The 24,446-nt window shown below is 37.3% G+C and overlaps 1 long non-coding RNA gene across 1 annotated transcript in view; it reads left to right on the forward strand.

The window, feature by feature from the left end:
* The window catches only part of LOC142870956 (uncharacterized), a 311,203-nt gene extending 287,290 nt beyond the window's left edge, over window positions 1-23,913 (forward strand). Inside the window, exon 5 of the long non-coding RNA XR_012919305.1 lies at window positions 22,370-23,913. This is a non-coding gene — a long non-coding RNA (uncharacterized LOC142870956). The remainder of the gene's footprint in view (window positions 1-22,369) is intronic.
* Window positions 23,914-24,446: the final 533 nt, after the last annotated feature.

Raw genomic sequence — 24,446 nt, forward strand, 5'->3', positions numbered from 1 at the left:
TTTTCCTGAAATTGAAAATGTATGGTTGAGAGGCAAATCATTTTTCAGCATTACACAATTTGGGAGTTGGGCTTGTGTGAGAGAACTAGAGTAACATGACGATACTGGACAACTAGAAAGAGGTTGGAGAGATATATTCAAAGGACACTGGGAGAAATAAAAAGACAAATTTCCTGCTCCAAAACTTTTGCTGGGAATGGCTGTGTACCATAAATACACAAACCAGGATCTTTTTTCTTCTTTTTTTCTTTCTGTCACTACATGCCCTCCACTGCGAGCATCTGGAACTCCGTTGAGTACTTCAGTATTATAACAATGCTATTTTAAGGTTAATCACATTTTTGAACCTAGACTTAGAACCTAAACAATATTTATAGTATGATTTTTACATTCTAAAAATTTTCCTTGAACAAAGTGTTAAGTTATACATTTGAGAGTTAGGGAGAGTTTACACAGAGCTAGCGCCCACCTGACTCCTGACATTTTTCTTTCTAGTGTCTATAATTTGTAGACCCTATCTTTTCTCCATAGACCCAGAGTAAATTATTTTTTATGCTAAATGTCCTGCCTCACTTGCATGACTCAGTTCTCCATACAGTCTGTAAAACCGTACACACTTCCTTGTATATCTAAGAGAGAGAAAATTACTAGTTTAAAAGTATAGAAAAATAGGACTTTAAAAAGAGTTTGAAATTCATACCATCAAATTATATGAAGAATGACTTTTGTGATGCTTTCTATTAAATGGAAGATGTTATAGTGTATAAAGGAGTTCTGTTTTATTGTTTAGGTAAAAAGACATTGAATGATTTTCTATATCTCAAGTCTTATAATGTTCTCTGACATTTAGTTATTTGAATAACATTATTGCTAGCATGTAAGTCTGTTTTAGCCCATTGTCAGTCATGAGCTTCATGATGGGCATCTAAAACATTTATAGAATCTTCAACTCTGACCAAAACATGTGTGGTCTCAAATCAAAGAGGACAGTTAATCTCAAAGCAAAATGACAGGTGTCTCTCAGGCTGTTGACTTGTGCTCAAATGATGGTAGAGTCAAAGCCAGCTCAGCATTTCACAGAGCCCTATATTTCATCCAGGCTCTGTCAACACAGCTTGATCAATGTCTTCAAAGGAAAGGCGGAGGCAAACTACAAGCATTTATCACTGAGCCCAAGCTTGGAGCGGTCCTGGGAAGTGTGATGGATGTCACAGGGAAGCCTCTTTGTATCTACCAGTCACTCTCAGTTACTATGGAAGCATTTAATGGCATAGGAGCATACTCATTGCTCACCTGCAGCTTCTGTGATTGTTCCTGGACAATGTGAATATTCTGCAATGCTAAATGATATAGCCAGCAAAGGGGAGTCAGGGACACAGAGGGGAAAAGGAAAAACACATTCAATTAGACTTGCCTCTATGCTTGACATTTCCAGAGGCCATTTTCTCTTCCATCATCATTTTACAAAATAAAATATATACATGCCTATGGGTGGATAAACAGGGATAGTGGAACAAACTTAGGATTCAGTCCAACTTTGCCACTCACTAGATGTGACACTTCCAGCAAGTTATCTACATGTTCAGTTTTTATCATTCTCATGAAAAGAATGGGAATATGTTGGGCCTGATTCATAGGATTTCATGAGTATTCATGTGTGTTCTAGCACCTGAAACATAGTAGGAAAGGCTTCATAAAGATTTAAAGAGGAAAACACATATAAAGTTATATGTATGTATTTCAATATTTACATAGAAAGAAGGTTGAGGATTCTGTCCCACTCACTAATCTATCATGTTTTGATACAAAGAAAGCCAATATAAGATTATTCTCAGCAAACTTTTTACTAATAAAATACAAATAGCCAACTATACCAGTTTCATTATGTATACAAAAATAGAAAAGATTTTTTGTAGCATATTTCTTCACTGTTACACAAATAATGCATTAATTAGCACTCCAGCAGCAAGAGTGTCAAAACGAATGGCCTTTGTTTTATTTGGAAAGCATTAACCATGCTGCTGTACTGGGTAGACTTTGCCATCCTCTTGGGGTAATTAGTTGACTTTTTAAATAATATAATATGATAATGACATTTATAAGCCATAATTCTTTTAATAGATAATCTTCAGTTGTAGTCAGTGATTAAAAATGTTTCTAGGTATATAATTTGCAAGATAACTAGTTTATTTTTCATAATTTAATTGGGGATGTTTGAGAATATTTCTACTATTAAGATTCTAATTCGCTGTTAAAGGAGTAAGTGCTCATTTGTAGGACCACCCCAGCCCCAGGGGAATATTCACTTTGCAGAGACTCTAGGTCATATCAGATTTATCTCTTTCAGGAGTATTGAGGTTCCCTTCTCATCCCAAGGAAGTGGTATAGTGCTAGATGGCAGGAATCACAGTCTTTTTGTGTGGGAATGGAAAATCTACCTCCCTCGTTCTGGAATTAGCTAACTACGATGCTGCAATGTGTAAAAGAGAAAGGGAAGAGGAGAATGAAAATATAGGAAAGAACAAGAAGGTGCATGTATCCACATACACATGCACACATTGTGGAACAGAAAGAGCAGAAGGTGAACACAGAATAGTGGGGAGTATAAACAGGCACTGGTGTTTGAAATGTCCTGTTGGAATATTAGGCATTCTTAACACAACACCAGCCTTTTCACTGTTCTTATTTTCTTTTGAGGAACACATTGTATTTAAAGGAAAACTGCTTTGGAAGTCTTCAAGCACAATAACTCATCAGGTCCCACCTAGGGGACAGGGTGTGAGTATCCTGGGGGATGTGTACATGGTGTATCACTTCTTCAGAGACAGCAGCATAGGGAACCATGGGGGTGATGTGGAGGGAACTCTCCTAAAGAAGGAAATAAAGCTGTCTAGAGTTTCCATCAGACACTTCTTGTGATACGGTCATGCAGATGAGGTGATTGCAGTTGGCTGATTCCAGCCACTGGACAGAAAGGGGAGAGACCCCATAAAGTAGAAGTGCAAGGCTAGATGTGGAGGACAGGGTCTGAAGGAATGTCCCATGCCTAAGCAAAGTAGCTAGAGTGGCTTTTGGAGTAGTCCTCTCATCTCAAGTAGGAGAAGAAAGGAGCAACTGAAGATTCTGTTCTGGTTTGGACAATGACTACAAGGTGCCACAAACTGTCCTATTCCTGTTGTACCCTGTCTGCCCTCTTCCTGTTGTACCCTACCCTTTCTGGGAACAAAGCAGAGAGAAACTGGCCCTTGCTCTCAGACTTCTTGTGCAGGATAGATAATTTATTTTAGCTCCTTTTCTCCCATGGTTTACAGGCTGCACCTATGCTGAGGTTATTTTAATCCTGGGCACATATTCAATCCAGAAAACAATGAAGGATAAGGGTTAGTACAGTTGGACTGCATTCTTATATAGGGGATTCCTTACATTTTAAATAAGCATCTTCTATATCTCAAACTTCCATTTATTGATTAGTTCTTGAAGTCAATTATCTTAAATACCTTAGTGTTTAGTGTAAAACTCCAATTTGTTCTCTAAATATATTATCTTTATTATTTATATACAGATGCTTAGATTCCTGATTTTTTGGTATAGAACGAAATAACTGTGAAAATGATCCTACTGATACAACCTAGATGTTTTTAGTTTTAGATGTGACTAGCGGTCTGTGTTCCTCAGTTGAGCATCTCAGTGGGGTGGTTTTCAGGCATGAATGTTGGCTTGCATTTCAAATATCACTCCTATCACTACGCATTCTTCCACTTTGCTGACGTGGTCCTCAGACTCATGTCCTTTCCAAAGTAATTTCCTTTCATTTTTCAAGCTTTGAATAACTCACATGGGTTGGTTGTTCATTATCCATATCACACAACTCAGTGAATTATTTGTACTTTTCCACTGGAGTATATCAAGCTATACAGCATGTGGAGAAAGGGAAGAGAAAAAATGAGACCAGTTGGCACACACAGCTCTTCTTTTGTATGAATTTCATTTTAGACATTCAACATAAGTACTAAATAGGTCAAAGGCTGTTAATATTCAAAAATATTCCCAGTTCTTTCAGTATCTCCTGATATTTTTTACATTATGAAAGACAACTGAAGGGCAGCAACTATTCACGATTTTCCCTCTCCTTTTTTGCAATGAGTTTGTGCAGAGCTGGCCCAAGGCAAAAGGAAAACAGTGGTAACTTTCTTTATTAGGCTTCTAGCCTTTATCAGTGCATACAGTGTGACTTTGACAAGTTGCACACATTCTCTGAGTCTCAAGTTGGTTTTCTCATCTATAAAATTTGTGGGAAAATATTGTCTGTTCCTCAGGATTGCAAATTAAATGAATATTTCCTGATCTTCTACCCTATGCTGTATCTCTGGAGATGGAGCAATGAACAAAAGATATAAAAGCCCTGATCTCAAGGTGCTTACATTGTAGTGAAGACACAGAATATCAGTACATAAATAAGTAAAACATACAGTTCATCCAGTGGTGATAAGCTCTTGGGAGAAAAAGTATTTGAAAAAGAGCAGGGAAGTGTGAGGAGTTGTGCAATATTAAATGCCCCACATAAGGGGTGACTTCCCTGATTATGTGACCAGGGGATATTTGAGTAAAGACTAAGGGAAATGGGGAAGCAAATCAGGGAGAACCCAAAGGGCAAGAATTGCAAGTGCAAATGCTCTGAGTTCAGAGTCTGGTTGAAGAATTTTAGGAATAAAAAAGAACCAGGTGGTTGGAGTAGCCAGCAAAGGGAAGAGTTGCAGGAGAAGATCATGTGGGACTTGTAATCGAAGGCCAAACTGGGATTTCAGATTTTATTATGAGTGGAATAAGAAGCTTTTGCAAGAATTTGAGCAGAAGAGTGATTTCCTGACCTCCCCCCCCATCCCTGCTTTCTTTCCTTCCTTAAATTTACAAATAAAAGTTGTATACATTTATGGTGACAACATGATGTTTTGAAATATGTATATATTGTGAAATGGCTAAATCAAGTTAATTAACATGCATTGCTTCACATGCTTATGAATTAATTGTTTTGTGGTGAGGACACTTAAAATCTACTCTCAGCAATTTTCAAGAATACAACATTGCTAGTAGCTATAGTTACCACATGATACAGCACATCTCTTAAATCGATTCCCCCTGTCTAACCGAAATTTTTTATCTTCTGACCAACATTTCCCCACCCCCTGTCCTCAGTCTTTGGCAACCACCATTCTACTCCCCACTTCTATGAGTCCAACTTTTTAGATTTCACATATAAGTGAGATCATGCATTTATCTACCTCCTTGGTGATCCCATGGTAGCTTTAAATTCTTTCTGTGTGCTAATCTCCAGGTGTCTGTAGTGAACTGCAGACTCATAAAGCCAACTGCAACTGCAACTTCAATATTGAATGGACATTTTTAATGCAGTATGACAAAAACTTAGCTCTTTATTTTATTAACCACCTCGATACCTCGCTCACTGGCCACAAAACCTTGCCCACAGCTGGTACTCACAGTCCGCATGATAGTTTGTGCTGTGCATTGATGACAAATCCGTTTTGCTCTTGTGTGACGAGGAAAGCTTTAAAGCACTGAAAGCTTGTTTTACTTTACAGGCAGCTTTACTTGTAATGTCAATCAGAATAGGCAACATATACATATATGTTTTCATTACGTCATTTTTAAATGTTCACAATTTTGTTTTGATAAATGAAAAATTAGAAAAGTCATATCACGGCTGTCAGCTAAAGTCGCTGTGAGTGTTCATCTGTGGCTATCGACTATGGTCGATGCTGGTACCGAAGTGGTTAATAAAAAAAATCCTGAGCCTTCTTTATTCTTCCTTATCAGTTGATGGGAACTCAATTTTCCAGTTGCTCATAGAAGACCTTGGGGTCACCCTTGACTCCTGTCGCTCGTCCTCCCACAACACATTAGGAAAACTACACTGTTCATCCCTTCTTAGTACCCCCACTGCCTAGGATACCCCTCTCTTTCACCCAGTTTAGAACAATAGCCTCATAACTAATCTCTCTACTTCCATTGTTATCCCTTCAGTCTATTTTCGATACAGTAGCCAGGGTAACTATATAAAAATATAATTCAAATTGTGTCACCTCTCTGCTTAAATCCTTATTGACTCTCCACTTCACTTACAGTAAACGTCCACATCTTTACTCATTTCCTAGGACTTTCCTCTCCACTCTATTAGTTATAGCTCCACTGGCCTCCTTGCCTGGAGCTACTTTCCCTCCCTTGACAGCTTCTGCCCTTGGGCCTTTGTGCTGGTTGGCTATTCACTCTACCTGGAAAACTCTTTTCATATTAACTCTCTTACTTCAAGTTTTTACTCAATACCATCTTTCCAAAGAAGCCTTTCCTGTCTCAGAAATCCCTCTATTTTACCATTACAATCTTTCTTCTTCCCACTCCTGGAAATGTTCACCTACTACTTGCCTCTACACTTCTGAATTATAGCATTTATCACCTTTTAACATACAATAAAACTGATATATTAATTGTTTTTATTGTTTATTTTCTGTCAACCCTTGCTAGAATGTAGGTTTCATGAGGGTAAGGATCTTTTGCTGTGTTGTTCATTGCTCAATCCCAAGCACCTGGAATGATGCTTGGCATATAGTAACTACTCAATAAATATGTGTTGAATGAATAAATGAACCGGGGGGTACAATTAGAAAAGGACACTCTCCATAGGTGTCCTGAATTCCAAATTGACTTCATGAGAAGAGCCCAGGCAATGTGGTACTTGAAGAAAAGGCTCAGATGTGAGCTAAGAAACAGCTGGGATAGATTACCTACTCTTCCCTTATCCCTTGAGTCACCCTGAGGAGATGAGTTAATTTCTTTAATTTCAGAATGTTTATTTCTGTTCAAATGAGGAAGAACACATCTAAATTGAAAAATATGTAAAAAGATAAAATGAGTGTCAGAGAAAACTCTTCACTGAGAGACCAGATCAAAATAAGCTCTCATAATTTTTTAATCTATAAATACCTTGGTGTGTAGCATTTTAGGTTTAAAAAATGTTTACAGAGTGTAAGAGGCAGGGAGTCAGTTAACTAGGGTCATTTTTCCTGTCCAACATTTTAAATGTTAGCTGTGCTTTATGAAGCAACAGAAGCCAGCATCATCTAAGAGTTTTGACAAGGATATCCTTAAAATACCCACTTATTTTGGCATTAACTTATTTTGAATTTTTTCCTTTCCATGTGAAAATTAATGTTATGTGAAATATAAGTTCTCTAAGATCAGAAATTTTGCGTATTTTGTTTATTGTTCTTTTTCTGGCACCTAGAAGAGTGTCTGGTACTCAGGTGAGGCACGTACATATGTGTTTAATAAATAAATAAATAAATGGAGAAGCCAGTACACTGGGAATAAGTGACCAGGGAGTTAGCAGGAGAACAGAGTGATTTTCCTGGAAGCCAATTGAAGGAAGTGTTTGAAAGGGCTATGACCAACAATGTCAGTGCTGCTGTAGATTGGGTAAGGTGAGTACTGAAAACTGACTTTTAGATTCGACAAAATGGGAGCATGCCATGTCAGTGGTATTGTGGGAATGATTACCTGATTGGAAAGATTTAAAACAGAATAAGAGAAATGGAAGTAGTGATTATGGGTGACTCTTTATTTAATAGTACATATGCTTTTTAATAATAAAGTTAAAACTAAAAATACTAATAAATATGGTTACTGGTTACAAAATAATTTCTGGTGGAGTAAGGACTTTAGCATTTACCATGAGTGAAATGGGGAGCCAGTAAGGATTTAAGCAGAGAAGTGACACAATCTGAATTATATATATATATTTTTTTTTATTTTGGCATATTATGGGGGTACAGATTTTAAGGTTTCAATAAATGCCCATTACCCCCCTCCCCCCAAAAGTCTGAGTCTCCATCATGACCATCCCCCAGATGGTGCACATCTCACTCATTATGTATGTATATACCCACCCCCCTCCCCCCTCCCCCCTCCCCCCTCCCACCTGCCCAATACCCTATTATTGTAGTACCTATGTGTCCACTTAGGTGCTAGTCAGTTAATACCAGTTTTCTGGAGAATATATCTGGTGCTTGTTTTTCCATTCTTGGGATACTTCACTTAGTAGTATGGGTTCCAGCTCTAACCAGGAAAATATGAGATGTGCTATATCACCATTGTTTCTTAGAGCTGAATAGTACTCCATGGTATACATATACCACATTTTATTAATCCATTCTTGGTTGATGGGCACTTGGGCTGTTTCCACAGCCTTGCAATTATGAATTGTGCTGCTATAAACATTCGAGTGCAGGTGTCTTTTTTGTAGAGTGTCACTGGATCATTTGGGTAGATGCCCAGCAATGGGATTGCTGGATCAAATGGTAGATTCACTTGTATCGCTTTAAGGTATCTCCATATTGCTTTCCACAGAGGTTGAACTAGTTTGCAGTCCCACCAGCAGTGTAGGAGTGTTCCTCTCTCTCCGCAACCACGCCAGCATTTATTGTTTGGAGATTTTTTGATAAAGGCCATTCTCACTGGGGTTAAGTGATATCTCATTGTGGTTTTGATTTGCATTTCCCTGATGATTAGAGATGTTGAGCATTTCTTCATATGTTTGTTGGCCATTCTTCTGTCTTCTTTAGAAAAATTTCTGTTCAAGTCTTTTGCCCACTTTTTAATGGGGTTATTTGATTTTTTCTTCCTGATTTTCGTGAGTTCTAAGTATATTCTAGTTATCAGTCCCTTATCGGATGCATAGGATGCAAAAATTTTCTCCCATTCTGTAGGTTGTCTGTTTACTTTCATGACTATTTCTTTGGCTGTGCAGAAGCTTTGTAGCTTGATCATGTCCCATTTATTTATTTTTGTTGCTGCTGTGATTGCCTTTGGGGACTTCTTCATAAACTCTTTGCCCAGGCCGATGTCTAGGAGAGTGTTTCCAACTTTTTCCTCTAGAGTTCTAATAGTTTCATATCTTAGGTTTAAGTCTGTTATCCAGCGTGAGTTGGTTTTTGTGAGAGGTGAAAGGTGTGGGTCCTGTTTTAGCCTTCTACAGGTGGCTATCCAGTTTTCCCAGCACCATTTATTGAAGAGAGATTCTTTTCCCCAGCGTATGTTTTTGTCTGCTTTGTCAAAGATGAGATGGCTATATGAGGATGGTTTTATATCAGGATTCTCACATCTGTTCCACTGGTCAATATTCCTGTTTTTGTGCCAATACCATATTGTTTTAATTACTACAGCTTTGTAGTATAGTTTGATATCTGGCATATTAATGCCTCCCATTTTGTTTTTGTTGCCTAGAATTGCTCTTGATATTCGGGGTCTTCTTTGGTTCCATACGAAGCGTACAATTATCATTTCTATATCTGTGAAGAATGCTGATGGGATTTTAATAGGTATTGCATTGAATCTGTAGATCAGTTTGGGTAGTATAGACATTTTGATGATATTGAGTCTGCCGATCCACGAGCATGGTATGGATTTCCATCTGTTTACATCCTCTGCTATTTCCTTCCTCAGTGTTTCATAGTTCTCCCTGTAGAGGTCTTTTACCTCTTTGGTTAAATATATTCCTAGGTACTTTAATTTCTTTGTTGCTATTGTGGAGGGAATTGAGTCTTTGATTTGGTTCTCAATTAGATTGTTGTTGGCGTATATGAATGCCTCTGATTTCTGTGTATTGATTTTGTATCCTGAGACTTTACTAAATTCATTGATCAGTTCCAGGAGTTTCTTGGTTGAATCCTTGGGGTTTTCTAGATACAATATCATATCATCAGCAAACAGTGAAAGTTTGATCTCTTCTGCCCCTATTTGGATACCTTTGATTCCATTTTCCTGTCTGATTGCTGTAGCCAAGACTTCCAGCACTATGTTGAACAGAAATGGAGATAGTGGGCAGCCTTGTCTGGTTCCAGTTCTAAGTGGGAATGATTTCAATCTTTCCCCATTCAGTATGATGTTGGCTATGGGTCTGTCATATATGGCTTGTATCAGTTTTAGGTATGTCCCTTCTATGCCTATTTTCTTAAGTGTTCGTATCATGAAAGGGTGTTGAATTTTGTCAAAAGCTTTTTCTGCATCTATTGAAAGAATCATGTGGTCTTTGTTTTTGCTTCTGTTGATGTGGTGAATTGCATTTATAGATTTAAGTATGTTGAACCATCCCTGCATCCCTGGGATGAAGCCCACTTGGTCGTGGTGGATTATTTTTATGATAAGTGTCTGTATTCGGTTAGCTAAGATTTTGTTGAAAATTTTTGCATCTATATTCATTAGGGATATTGGTCTGTAGTTTTCTTTTTTTGTTGCATCCTTTCCTGGTTTTGGTATCAGAGTAATATTCGCTTCATAAAAGGTGTCGGGGAGGTTTCCGTTCTTCTCGATGTTGTGGAATAGTTTCTGCAAGATAGGTACTAGTTCTTCTTTGTAAGTATGGTAAAATTCAGGTGTGAAGCCATCTGGACCGGGACTTTTCTTTTTAGGGAGATTTTTAATTGCTGTTTCTATTTCAGCTGTTGAGATTGGTCTGTTCAGGGAATCTATTTCTTCCTGGTTGAGCCTAGGGAGGCTGTGTGTTTCTAGAAATTTGTCCATTTCCTCCACATTTTCCAGTTTGTGTGCATAAAGATTTTTGTAGTATTCATAAATTGTATCTTGTATCTCTTTGGGATCAGTTGTGATATCTCCTTTTTTATTCCTGATGGAGCTTATTAGAGATTTCTCTTTTCTGCTTTTCGTTAGCTTAGCCAATGGTGTGTCAATTTTGTTTATTTTTTCAAAGAACCAACTTTTTGTTTTATTAATCTCCTGAATAGCTTTCCTGTTTTCAATTTCGTATAGTTCTGATTTGATCTTGTTGATTTCACTTCTTCTGCTGGGTTTGGGGTTGGTCTGTTCTTCTTTTTCCAGCTCTTTGAGTCATTTCATTAAATTGTCTATTTGTGATCTTCTTGTCTTTTGGTTATAGGCATTTATGGAGATAAACTTTCCTCTCAGAACTGCTTTAGCTGTGTCCCAGAGGAGTTGATAACTTGTCTCTCCATTGTCGTTTTCTTCATAGAAGTTTTTTATTTCTGTCTTGATTTCTTCATTTACGAAGTAATCATTTAGTAGGAGGTTGTTTAATTTCCACGTTTTTGTGTAGAAATGTGAGTTTCTGTTAGGGTTGATTTCTAGTTTTATTCCACTGTGATCTGAGAAGGTACATGGTATGATTTCTATTTTTTTAAATTTCTTGAGATTTTCTTTGTGTCCTAGGATATGGTCAATCTTAGAGAATGTCCCGTGAGCTGATGAGAAGAACGTATATTCAGTGGATTTTGGGTAGAATGTTCTGTAGATGTCTGTCAGACCCAATTGTTCTAGAGTTTTGTTTAAGTCCATTATTTCTTTATTAATTTTCTGTTTGGAGGATCTGTCTCGTGCCGTCAGTGGGGTGTTGAAATCTCCGGCGATTATGGAGTTGGTATTAATCCATTTGCTTAGCTCCAGTCAGGTTTGCTTTATGAATCTGGGTGCACCTAAGTTGGGTGCATATATATTTAAAATTGTTATCTCTTCTTGTTGGACTGTGCCCTTCACCATTATATAATGACCCTCTTTGTCTTTTACTACTTTTGTTGGTTTAAAAACTAAATCGTCTGAAATTAGAACTGCCACACCAGCCTTCTTTTGGCTTCTATTTGCTTGGAATATTGATCTCCACCCTTTTATTTTTAGTCTATATGCATCCTTGCAGGTTAGATGTGTTTCCTGAAGACAGCATATACTTGGCCTGTATTTTCTTATCCATTCAGCCAGCCTATGTCTCTTGAGTGGAGAGTTTAAGCCATTCACATTTATTGAGAGAACTGATAGGTAAGGTAGATTACTGATCATTCTGTTGGGTTGGATTTTGTTGCTATGATTTCTGTCTTGAGCCATTGTAATATCTGGCCTTTAATATCTTTGGGTTTTGGTTGTTTTTATATTCGTGGGTTATTTTTATGATGTTCCGTGCATAACGCTGTTTTAAGTACTTCTTGTAGGGCTGGTCTTGTCTTGGTGAATTCTCTGAGCCTTTGCTAGTCTGAGAATGTTTTTATTTCTCCTTCATATACGAAGCTTAGTTTTGCAGGGAATAATATTCTAGGCTGGGCATTGTTTTGTTTCAAAAGAGTGAGAATGGGGCCCCAGTCTCTCCTTGCTTGTAAAGTCTCATTAGAGAAGTCTGATGTTATTTGAATTGGCTTTCCCTTGTATGTTACTTGCTTCTTTTGTCTTACAGCTCTTAGAAGGGCCTCTTTAGTTGATACTTTGGTCAGTCTGATGACTGCATGTCGTGACGTCTTCCTGTTTGTGTTGAATCTCCCAGGGGTCCTCTGAGCTTCTTAAACTTGTATATCAAGATTTTGAGCAAGGCCTGGGAAATTTTCCTCTACTATATCTTCAAACAGCTTGTCCAACCCTTGAGTGTTGTCTTCTTCCCCTTCCTGTAACACTATGACCCTCACATTAGGTTTCTTCACATAATCCCACAGCTCTTGTAGGCTTTGCTCTTTTCTCTTGTTTCTCTGCTCTATTTCTGTGACTGATTTATTTAATTGGAGGGTGTTATCTTCAAGCTCTGAGATTCTTTCTTCTGCTTCATCTACCCTGTTCTTGAGACTTTCCACTGTATTTTGTAGTTCCTTGAATTGATTCTTCATTTCCAGGAGTTCGGTTACACTTTTCTTCAATGTGTCTATTTCTTTTCTCATATCCTGGAGATTTTTTGTGGTTTCTTGGTGCTGGTTGTTGAGTTGTTGTTGCAGCTGGGTGAGTGTTCTTATGTTCCACATACGAAATTCCTCTTCTGTCATATTGGTTGCCTGGTTTTGGTCGGTGTCCGTTTCTAGGGGGCTGGTGCTCCTCTTTGGGGGTGTGTTTTCCATTTGGTTCTTCATATTTCCTGAGTTCTTTCACTGATTTCTTCCCATGTCGATCAGTTGTTGTTTCTTTCCTTAGGTTATTGTTTGGGTATTCACACACCTTGTTTAGTTTCTGAGGCGTTAGGTGGTGCCTGTGGGTGAAATTGGACCACTCCCTGTATATTGAGTCAGTGGGTGCCGTGGCAAGGCTGTGCAAGATGCCGTCCCTGTCAGTAGGTGGCGTTTGCTTGGAGGAACAGGCTATGGTGTTGATTTTGAGTCCTGTTATCAGCTCTCGTTCTGGGTGGAGCTGGGTTGGGTAAGCCTGCCCTCAGGCCATTAGCAGGGGTCAAAGTTCTGTTCTCTGCTGTCAGGGCGGGGCTGGAATGGTCCCGCTCAGCCAGAAAGTCTGGGTGTGGGGGTGGGGCTGTCTGAGACCCGCTGTCTGCAGCAGGCCTCGCTTCTTTCCACCCTCCCCATTCCGCAGCTACTCCTGGGCCTCTGCCAGCAGGCCAGACCACAAGCTACCAGGCCTCCCTGGACTGTGTTGCCGGCGGGGAGGTTCCCTGCACAGGAACGCCACCTGGGTTGGGCGCACGGCCTCTTCCTGGGAGGAGGGTTGCCCTCTAGGACGCCGATCTGCCCCTGGAGGCACACAGACCTCAGTAGGCTGTTCACGTATAACCCTTCTGTGCCCCGGGCAATGCTAGCCCTCGGTGCAGGGGATCTGGTCTGCAGGTCCGACCTCTGGGTCCCAGAGTTCAAACTGTATTCCCACCAGGGAGAGGATTTCCGGTCCTAATTCACCCACTTGGAGCCCAAGCTGGGTCTATGTCTCTCAGCCTCTGAGTCGGCACTATTTTCCTGGGAACACGGTGCCAGCAGCACCTGGGAGGGCGGGCGGGGTCCCAAACGGGAAGGTCCCGTTCCCTGGAGGTGCCTCCGGCTGGTGGATGTATTGTCTCTCTGGGCAGCCGCGGGTAGGGTCAGCGGAGGGGAGGAGGAGGCAATATGGCGCCTGCCGCGCGGCTCGGGTCTGTGCACACGGAGGTGCCCGGAGGAAGTTGGGAACCTGGTGCCACGTCTGCTACAGGCTCACCGTTGGCAGGCGGCAGCAGTCTCTGGGCTGGTGTCCGCTGGTCTCTCCACCCGCTGGGGAGCCCACCAGCCGTCCTGAATGCAGGGGAGGGGAAACAGCAGATCCACCTACCCTTGCCGCTGGTCTCCGGGCTGCTCCGGTGGTCTCAGCCTCCAGTTCTCCTCCGCAGCCTCCTCCCGTGGAGTCTCCCGGGGTCTCAGGTACTCCTCCTTCCGGCCCTTGTCCGCTGTATGCTCGTCTTCTTGCTTCTTTCCTCTAGTTTCTGCTAGAATCTGTCTTTTTTGCAGAGACCCTCTGTCTGGCGGTGTTATTCGTCCGCCATCTTGCTCCGCCCCCTGAATTATATTTTTATATATTTAAATTTTAAGTAAAGCCATAAATATATAACTCGGACCATCCATATTCATTTGTTAGCTTAAGCATCAGTCCCTACAGCAACTGTTTCTTGACCTTCCTGGATTGGTTGGTTGTCACTACTGTGACTATCCATAGCAGGCTGTAATTTTCCCAGCACTACAGGTAACATTTTTTTATAGCAGGTCTCTATTCAATTTTTGTTTCCTTAGAAGATTCTGAGCTCTCAGAGAAATCATGATCCCATTTTATCTTATTTACTACTATATATACCTAACAATGAACATAGTGCCTAGCACAGTGTAGACTCAATAAACTCTTATTAAGTTTATGCATATGTAGACAAACGAATGTAGTTTTGATGTGGGGGAAGTCTATTAATTGATATATGAAATGCAGAATAAATAAAAAGAAATAATTGAAATATTTGACTACACCAAAAAAAATTCTTTTGTACTGCCTTTTTGTAGTCACCGTGTCCCACTTCCAAACCCTAGCAATCTGTTCTCCATTCCCACAGTTTTTCCTTTTCCAAGATGTAACATAAATGGAATCATACAGTATTTAGCTTTTTGGGTGCAACTTTTTACACTTAGAAAAATGCATGGTAGATTCATCCATGTTGTTGTATATGTGTTTTGTTCCTTTTTATTGCTGAGTAGTATTCTATTATATGAATGTACCACAGATTGCTTGTTCATTTGCCAGCTGAAGGACATCTAGCATGTTCCATCTATCATCTATTGCAAATAAAGTTGCTATAAACAGGCATATGTGTTCATAAGTTTTCATTTCTTTTGGATAAATACTTAGCAGCGGAATTTCTGGGCTGTATAGTATATATATGTTTAACTTAATGAGAAACTATGAAATTATTTTCCAAAGTAAAACAAACAATGTAGGAGCATTTCGGTTGCTCCATATCCTCATTATCACTTGGTATTGTCAATATTTTTTAGTCATTCTAATAGTTATACAGTGGTTTTTTTCCATTACATTTTAATTTGTGTTTCTCTAATGACTAATGATACTAAGCATCTTTTTGTATTCTTATTTGCCATCTTTGCATCTTTTTTGATAAAGTATCTGTTTAGCTTTTTTTTCTCATTAAAAATATGTTATTTCTTTTCTTATTGTTAAATTTTGAAAATTCTTTATATATTCTGGACACAGTCCTTTGTTAGGAATGTGATTTGAAAATACTTTCTTGAAATCTGTGTCTTGTCTTTGCATTTGTTTAATACAAATTTATAAAGCAAAAGTTTAATTTTGATAAAGTACAATTTAGTGATTTTTTTTTTCTTCATGGAAACTTTTGGTGCTATGTCTGAGAAATATTTGCCTATCCCAATGTCAACATGCTTTTCTCTTACGTTTCCTTCCAGAGGTTTTGTAGTTTCATGTTTTCATTAAGGCTATCATCCATTTTGTTTTAAGTTTTTTTTAAGGTCAGAAGTATAAGTTGATGGGGTTTTTTCTTTTTGTTCTTTGCATATGCTCTTCCAATTTTTCTAGCAGCATTTGTTTAAAAGAATCTCCTTTCTTCATCAAATTGTGTCTGCACTTTTGTAAAAACTGATTTGTAAAAAAATTTGAATTACATTTGTGTGGACCTTCTTTTTCTCATTGTTTTTTTGGTGAAATAAACAAAATAATCATCTAAGAAATAGGAAGTTAGAGGAATTATTGGAGTTGGAAAAGAAGTAAAAATTAATTCATTAACTCAACAAATTATTATTGTGTCTATTATATAACAGTAACCATTTTAATTTCTTAAGAAAATAGTAATCAAAACAGACAAAACTTCTGGCCTCAAGGAATTTTCATTTTAGTATATTGAAATAGACATGTAGGAAAATGAATGCTGAAAGTAAATGAAATATAATCAGAATTCCAGCCAACACTAAAGACTCACTTGGGGATAGTGGTTATGAATTTAAATTGAGAGCAGTCAGCAAAATTTTATATCTGTTCTTCAGTCTTATTCAGTTGCTCATACACCAGCACAGACTGCAGACTGGACAGAGATTTGACATAACCAGGTCAGAGATTTTCCCAAGAGAGTATGATGGAGGGAGAATGTGGCAAGGGGCTTGAGAGTATATATGGGAGATTGATTGTAATGAATGGCCTTGGAGTCTCAGCCAGATGAGGAAGAATGGAGAACATGAGATAAATGAAAGCAGTGAAAGAAAGGCAGAGTTAATGGATTGGAAGTTCTGGTGGGTCAAAAGTTTGTAGATGAGGGGTATGAGTAATGTGATGGAAAGACAGAAGGCAATGGACAGTGAATGAAATCCTAGAAATTGAGGATATGGATGGTGAGAGTGACCCAGTTACTGACAATGACAAGGATGACTCTGTGAACAATTTACTGAGATGGTATAGAAGGCAAGATTAATGAGGGTCAGGAGGACAAGGAATTAAGAGGCCAAATTTGGCAATATCTTGGACACTGAAATCATAAAAGTCATCACAAGCATAGTGTCAGTGGATAAGATATTAAGCCATGTATTATAATCTTCCAGAAATGAGATGAAATTGAGTGGCCTGAATGTCTGCAGATAACTGCATCCAAGAGGGATGTATTAGTTTCCTATTGCTGCTGTAAAAATTTGTTACAGTTCTGGAAGTCAGAATTCCCAAGTCACTTTCACTGGACTAATGTCAAGATGTTAGCACCTTATAGCTCAAAAGCTTATCTTTCTTATCTGTTATCTATCTATCTGTCTATGTATCCATTTTAGCCCCATCTCTGAGCTTAGCCTATCTAATTCTGGTAGATTTCCTTCCTCTGTCTCTACTGTTCAGAGCTCTATCAGTCTTGCTTTTTGAGACATGGTCTTCTTGTTGAACATTCTCCTTTGCTGTTACGGTACTCTCTGCTCTGCTGGTTTCCTCTGTCAGATGATATCTGAGCTTTATCTCTACCTCAGATCCCCAGTGTTCTCACCCTTCCTAAAATGATTTCTGTTCCTCGCAGTTTTACTTCAGAGTGGATCTTTCCTTCTAAAGAGAAGGGTTATTGTCTATTTTTTTTTTTGCATTCCAGCAGTGATTTGGCCACTTCTGCACCATGTAAATTTCTTGTGGCTCCCTTAGTGGTGTCCTGGAGTCTTTGTGCACAAACCTCTGATTTGGAGCCTAGGAAAATTTCTTCAAATTTCATTGGTTGCTCTCAAATATACTCATGTTCCATTCGGTGTTGTGTGGTCCTCTTTTTATGAGGGTGAGTATTCATTGGTGGCTATTGAGTTCTGTGGCTTATAATATCTTCTACACTTTTCTCTTTAACATTAACACTGTATAGCTGTTGGTGCCACAGGAACTGTGCTGTTGTTGGTATTTTGGCTTCACCTGAATGTTCATGAGGGTCCTTATTATCTAGTTTTATTGAAGATGTCATCATTAGTTGTTTTTTTCCCCTTCAAGTCCTTAAGTGTTCTTTGAGTACTTTCTGTATAAGAGGATTTGAGAGCATCATTAAACATTTAGTACACTCTTTTCATTGCCTTCAAATTGCCTCCAGAAGCCCATCTCTTGATCTTTCCTATAAAGCTTGCCTTTGTGTTTGTTTTTTTTTTCTTATAAAATTGAAGGATCTTATTGTTTCCAATGTTCTGAATTTCATGATGCAATGGCTTAGGTAAGTCTGTTTTTACACTTCTACTGGTACTTTGTGGAGTCTCTCAAACTTGGCACTCATGTCTTTATGTACTTTTAAATGTCTCAAATGATTTAACTGGTTTCCTTCCCTCTATTTTCTCAGTTTTCTCTTTCTGGAATATCTATTACTTGTATATTGAATCTACTGGAGATCTATTATATTTTATTTTACTCTTCTATTTTCCATGTTTTTGTGGGTTTTTTTCAAATACTTGTAAGGAATTTTCTCAACTCCTTCCAAATCATTCACTGAGTTTTTCATGCCTTCTGTTCATTTTGTAAACCATGAAAGGTATTATTTTTTGTTTTCTGAATGCTTCATTATATGGCATCCTTTTCTGGTTCATGGATGCAAGGACTTAACTCTGAGAATATTAATTACAGTTAGGATTTATTATTATTATTTTTAAAGTTTTTTTTCTCCTTAATTAGTTCTATTTTTAAAAATCCAAATTGCTTCCTTTCTGTTTTGTCTGGTTTTGAGTTTAAGGGCTTTCCTAAAGTGTCTGGTAATTTTTGGCTTAGAGTTGGAGCAGAAAAAAGCTAATTGAAAGCTCTAAGAGTAAGGGTGGAGCCTACCAATTTTTAACTTTATTGTGGGATATTTGTTTGTGAAATGCTTGATGTTTGTATATCAGATTATTTCCCTGTTCAGAGTGTCCAAAGATTGTTTTTACTTTCTTGCCTGGATTATATGTATCTAGCTGAAGGAGTTTTGGAAACAGAAAGAGAATAGAGTGAAGCTTTCCATATTCAATATATTAACTTTTACTTAATCTGTGTGTATAGAATCTGTTGAGGTAGGAGACTTTGGATATCATCTCAAAAAATGTACCTTCTAAAATGCAAATACAATCTACAATGAGATAACACTTTGTATCTACAAGAATGGCTATAATGAAAAAGACAGATGATAACAAGTCTTAGTAAGTATGTAGAGAAATTGGGAAACTCAGACATTTCTGGTGGGAATGTAAAATGGTGCAGCCAATTTTCAAAACAGCATGTTAGTTCCTTGAAAGGGTAAACAAAGAATTATCATATGTCCCAGCAATTCTACTAGGTATATACCCAAGATAGATGAAAACCTATATGCACATAAGAGCTTGTACACACGTTCATAGCAGTATTATTCATAGTAGCAAAAAGTGAAAACAATCCAAATGTCCAAATATCCATTAATGGAAGAATGGGTAGCCAAAATGTAGTATATACATACAATGGAATAAAAAGGAATGAGGTACTGTTCCAGTCTACAACATGAATGAGCCTTAAAAGCATTATGGTAAGTGAAAAAAGACAGTCATAAAAGGGCACATATTGTATCAATCAATTTATCTGAAATGTTCAGAATAGATAAATCCACAGAAACAGAAAATAGATTAATGATTTCCTAGGGCTGGAGGGATGGAGGATTGGTGGGTGATAGCTAATAGGTATGGGGTTAAAATTGATTGTGGTAATAGTTTGTACAACTCTGTGGATATGCTATAAACCATTGCTTTACATACTTTAAATGGGTGAATTTTATGATGTGTAAATTATATTTCAACAAAGCTGTTAGAAAAATATACCTATAGTCTTCTGCCAATGTGAGAGAGAAATAGCTATTCAGAAACTTTGAAAGAAAGAAGGAAATCTGAGTCTTTTGCTTTTTAAACAGGATTTTAGCCAACTCTTACATTTTTGAGCCGCATTCACTCCATTCCCAAAAATACCTTATTCCTCAGGTGTTTAGAGATCTATATTTAAATATGGTTGCTTCTTCAACTTTTTATACTACTAGTTTAAATTAAGCTTTCTCAATACACAAAGTTAGTTACCATTTTTCGATCTGTCTTCTAGCTTCTAAAATATTGCTGGTCTGTTTTGTTCTCACTGTTATAATGGGTTTATTCTTAAAAGACACTTCCCTGAAGTTTTAATCAGATTTTAGGATGGAATAAAAATAAATGCATGTGTTTATTCAGAAGTTTTTATCCGAAAGTCAATAGTCCACATTTGTTTGCTTTTTAAAATTCTTATTAGAAGGGGGTTTGGATTCTTAAAATTCAACTGCTTTTATTAATATATCTGCAGAGACTGTAATATATCTTCAGTTGTCATGAGTGGCATTGGTAGTTTACAAGTAGAGCAGTCAAGCAAGGTGGCTTAGAGCATTTTTGTCTTTTTTTCTCCCCTTTAGCTAAGATTTGGCTTGACAGTTGTATCAGAACCGAGTTATAATTGAATATATTTCAAGTTGTTGTTTGGGGGTTAATATAAAAACATAAATCATTAGCTAATTTACTGAAAAGAAACACTTAAAATTGCCTTTTTAATTAACTTGAAAAATCTAGGCAAGCTACATTTACAGCACATATTAATAAGTTTAGATACTGGGTTTTTGATTTTATTAACAAATGTTCTTTTTTTCTGGTAAGTACTATAATTCCTTTTTTCTTAACTATATGCCTTATAAAATTAATTCTGGCATGCACTGTATTGTGTAAAAAAATCTTTCATTTATATTTTAAAAGATTATGAATGCAATTTTTAGGACTTTCTACATGCTCAGGTTGAGAAGTTTTCCTGGTCTTGATTTGTGATAGTGCACAATGGAGTAGAGAGCTAAGATAAGTACCCAGGTTATGTGTCTATATTCTGTGCCTCTATTTTGTGACCATTTTGTCTCAAAATATTTTTGTCCTGGTTCACATACATAGTTCCCTCAATTACTGGTATTTATAGACACCCACCCAATATATCACTATCTACATATTTTCTATCAGTTCATAATTCATGTATTCCAGTTCCAGAATTAGCTAATTTTAGAATCAAAGATCCAACAGACTCTTTTGTAACAGCTAAAATTCTCAATTTCTTTCCTTAAAATCTATTAGATAATGAGTAAAAAGCAATTTAAAGAGTTAATTACAAATTCAATTTAAGGAAAATATATCAAGTAGAAAGACTTATGCAAGCTTTTGTAGTTACATTTTAGAAAGGAACACAAAAGAGTGGTATTATAAAGTTTAAGAAAGATTAAGTGCTATTGAAAAACCTTTAGTATAAAGTTGTAAAGTTAAGAATAGAGATTATTTATATGTAAGCTCATAGAAGGGATGGATTAATGATTTTTTTATATTTACTACAAGATTAAAGCCTCTCTCTAGAATGGCTTTTATGTACTTAGAACAAATAATGAAACTCATTTTGTTGTAACACAAAATCTATATTTGCAATTGACTACCATTTTGTTGTCATTTGGGAAAAATTTTTCATTTGGGTTCCAAAAAACTGGAATAATGTTTGTTTAGTAACCACCTTTTGTAGTTATTTTTTGTTGTTTCTATATGGCTCTAGGTATACATGATGCCATTTCATGGAAAAAATTATTCTGAGCAAATGAAACCCCTGCCCAGGAGAGCCTGAGATCTTCTTTTGTGCATATTAATATATGAAAAATTAAATTTCATGGTTCAGTATGTAACTTGATCTCTGTACGGTCCAGAAAGAGGCTGCTTCTCCAAGGACAGCATCAAACATGTAGTCCATTGCTTAGTGGAGGATACCTTTCTGAACCATATAGATTAGGGTGCCAGGTGGACCTCTTGTCTTACTTTCTGTAGTAAATTTACTTTCATAAACCACAATTTTGGATCTTAGACTTGTATAAAACACTTGTGATGCTTAAAGCTGCTATGTGGAAGGATGGATATTAATAATAGTATATTCAAATTAGCTCTTTATTAAATTCTTATTAGCTCTTATTAAATTCCCTTATTAAAATCAGAATTATTTTCTTAAAGATGTATTACTATCATTACTATTATTGTTATTATGTTATGATTTGTAGCTCACATACATACAGTCTTAACTTATTATGGGTACTTGGTCAATTTTAACACAATAATCTATGGACCTGGAATTCTACAGGTTTTCATGTTTCTCCAGTTAACCTTAACAGAAATTTGAATCAAATTTGAAGCAATATTTGTTGAGTGTCCCCCTTGTGTGTATGACATTCTAATTGGATCTGTAAGAAGAAAGAATCCAATTGAGAAATATAATTTTTTAAAAAGTAAAAATCAAAATTGGCAAGTAGTTCCAAGCTATGTGGTTGTGTTCAAAAAGTTAAGACATTCTGAGAAGGAGGAGATCAGAACAGCACGTGAGGGAAAAGTAGAGAATGTTGTAAGGGAATGTTGAAAATTTGGACAGCTAGCACCAGAATAGGTAGACAATCACAAAGGAAGAAGTTTCAGAAGAGGAGAAGAAATGCAGGGGGTAAGGGGTTATCAGATATCAAGCATAGTAAAGGTGGGGCAAAATGGGACAGAGGAAAACTGACCAAAATAATAATTGTTGACTCTATGTTTACCAGGACACACTAGATTATACAAGATAACCATGATATGGATGGTCAGACACACTGTGAATACAACCTCCTTTGCTACAGACCCACCCTCCCAATGATGCTTCATGATGCTAACATCCTGAGGAAGCTGGAGGAGGGAAGGAACAGATTCCTACCTGGAATCTCCAGAAGGAACTACATTTTTGACCCCTTGATTTTAGACCAGTAAGACTCATTTCGGTCTACTGATTTCTGGAACTGCAAGAGAATATATTTCATTTGTTTCAAGCCATGAAGTTTGTGGTCATTTGTTACAGCAACAATAGAAAATGAATATATAGCTAAAGCTTCCCAACTTCTCAAGCATATATAAGTGAGCAGAAACTTACAATAGTAGATGTCTTATGAAATTAGCCAACATGTTTTCTTAGCACAAATAGGAAGACCTGTGACTCATAGTCTCAATATCTCGAGGACGAATTCTTCTTGAAAATGGTAGCTTATTTTCTCAATGACATTTTAATATCATACTATATTTGTGGATAGCAGGGAAATGGCTTGAATGTGACAATTGTATTCTCTACAGAAGTGAAGTTTTACTCTGCTGTATAACACATGAAAGTGGGAGGTTTCATAACCTACATAGCTGATATCATGGATCTATCACATTCCAGCAGTTTCAGCTTTTTCCTTCCCAGAAATTTAGAGAGAATATATTTTGCTATGTTTTTGCCAAGAATCAGGCCCAAATCCATGGCGTTGGAGCTCAGGAACTTGGAGTTCTCAAAATCCACCCCTTTTACTCCAAGTTGAGGCATTTTCTTTGATGAGATCATATACCTCAACTCTTCCTTTTGGATAATTTCTTAAACTGATTCCAGAAAGTCTTTTAATCTGTTTATTCAAACAGACTTCTGGAAGGTCCTTTGGACTAGTTTGCCAGACATATCTGGACATGTGTGAATTCTAATGTGATTTTGGCAAATCTTGGTGGTCTTTTTACCATTAGTTGGATTGGTGGTCAGATAATGAAAACCTTTAGCTAGGCTGAAGAGTTTGATCACTATAATTTAAAAGGACATATTAAAATTTTATATATGCATCTAACATGAGTAATTGCTGACATGAGTAATATATATAGCACTAAAATATAGGAATGGAGACAGTGAGAAGTTCTGGGGAATTATTGATATGGCTGTTGAAATCATTGTGATGATGACAGAGAACTTTGCAAAGATGCTTATGAGCTGGGTACTAAACTCAATTGAGAAAGTATAAATGGATCTGTGGGGTAGGAGATAGATAAAATGATGACCAGAAAGTAGAAAAATAGCAGACAATGGGTGAATAGTCATAGTGGTAGTATTGGCCTACTAAATGGAGGTCAGAGGAAAAAAGTAAGCATTAGGAGAGAGAGCAATGAATGGGGTCATGGATCATCAAATCTTAAGTTCAGTGAATTTAAAGAAATAAAGAGAAATTAAAACTCTTTAGAAAAAAAGAGGCACTTGTCAAAAGAGGTGAAGGGAAATAATGCAGTACATTGAGGGTGGAGGCTGTCAATGAAGGTGAAAGGGAGAAAAACTGTAGATGAAACTAGGCAGGAATATGAAGGGGGGGAAATTTGGACTGAGTTATTAGTGGCGAGATGTTAGTGCACATAGTAGAAAAATAGGAGGATGGGGACATTACAGTGAGAAAGGTAATGATGAGATGATTATTTGCAGACTAGGACCACAACAATTGAGAGCAAAAGGACCAATTTTGGAGAGAGAGTATGAAATCTGTGTGTAAGTGCACAAATAGTAAGACTCTCATGGGTGTGTGGTGCACAGCTATGAGTCATGAGAGGGTCCTGGTCTTTGATGACTGTGTGGAAGTGTAGGTCTGTGTTCAGAATGCAGTGGAATTCCATGACGTCCAGAGAGTAGGTTTCCTATTGAAATGGAAATAGTTTCTAATATATTTCTTCTAGAAAGTGTTGTCTTTACTTTTGTTTATGAAGATATGCTTATGAATTTAATTTAATTTGCAACATCGTTTCTTGTTTTCTCCATGAGTAAGCCTTCCTGTTATGATTTCATTTATGATTGAAAAATATGGT

This window comes from Microcebus murinus, chromosome 5, assembly GCF_040939455.1.
Source record: "Microcebus murinus isolate Inina chromosome 5, M.murinus_Inina_mat1.0, whole genome shotgun sequence".
NCBI lineage: Eukaryota > Metazoa > Chordata > Mammalia > Primates > Cheirogaleidae > Microcebus > Microcebus murinus.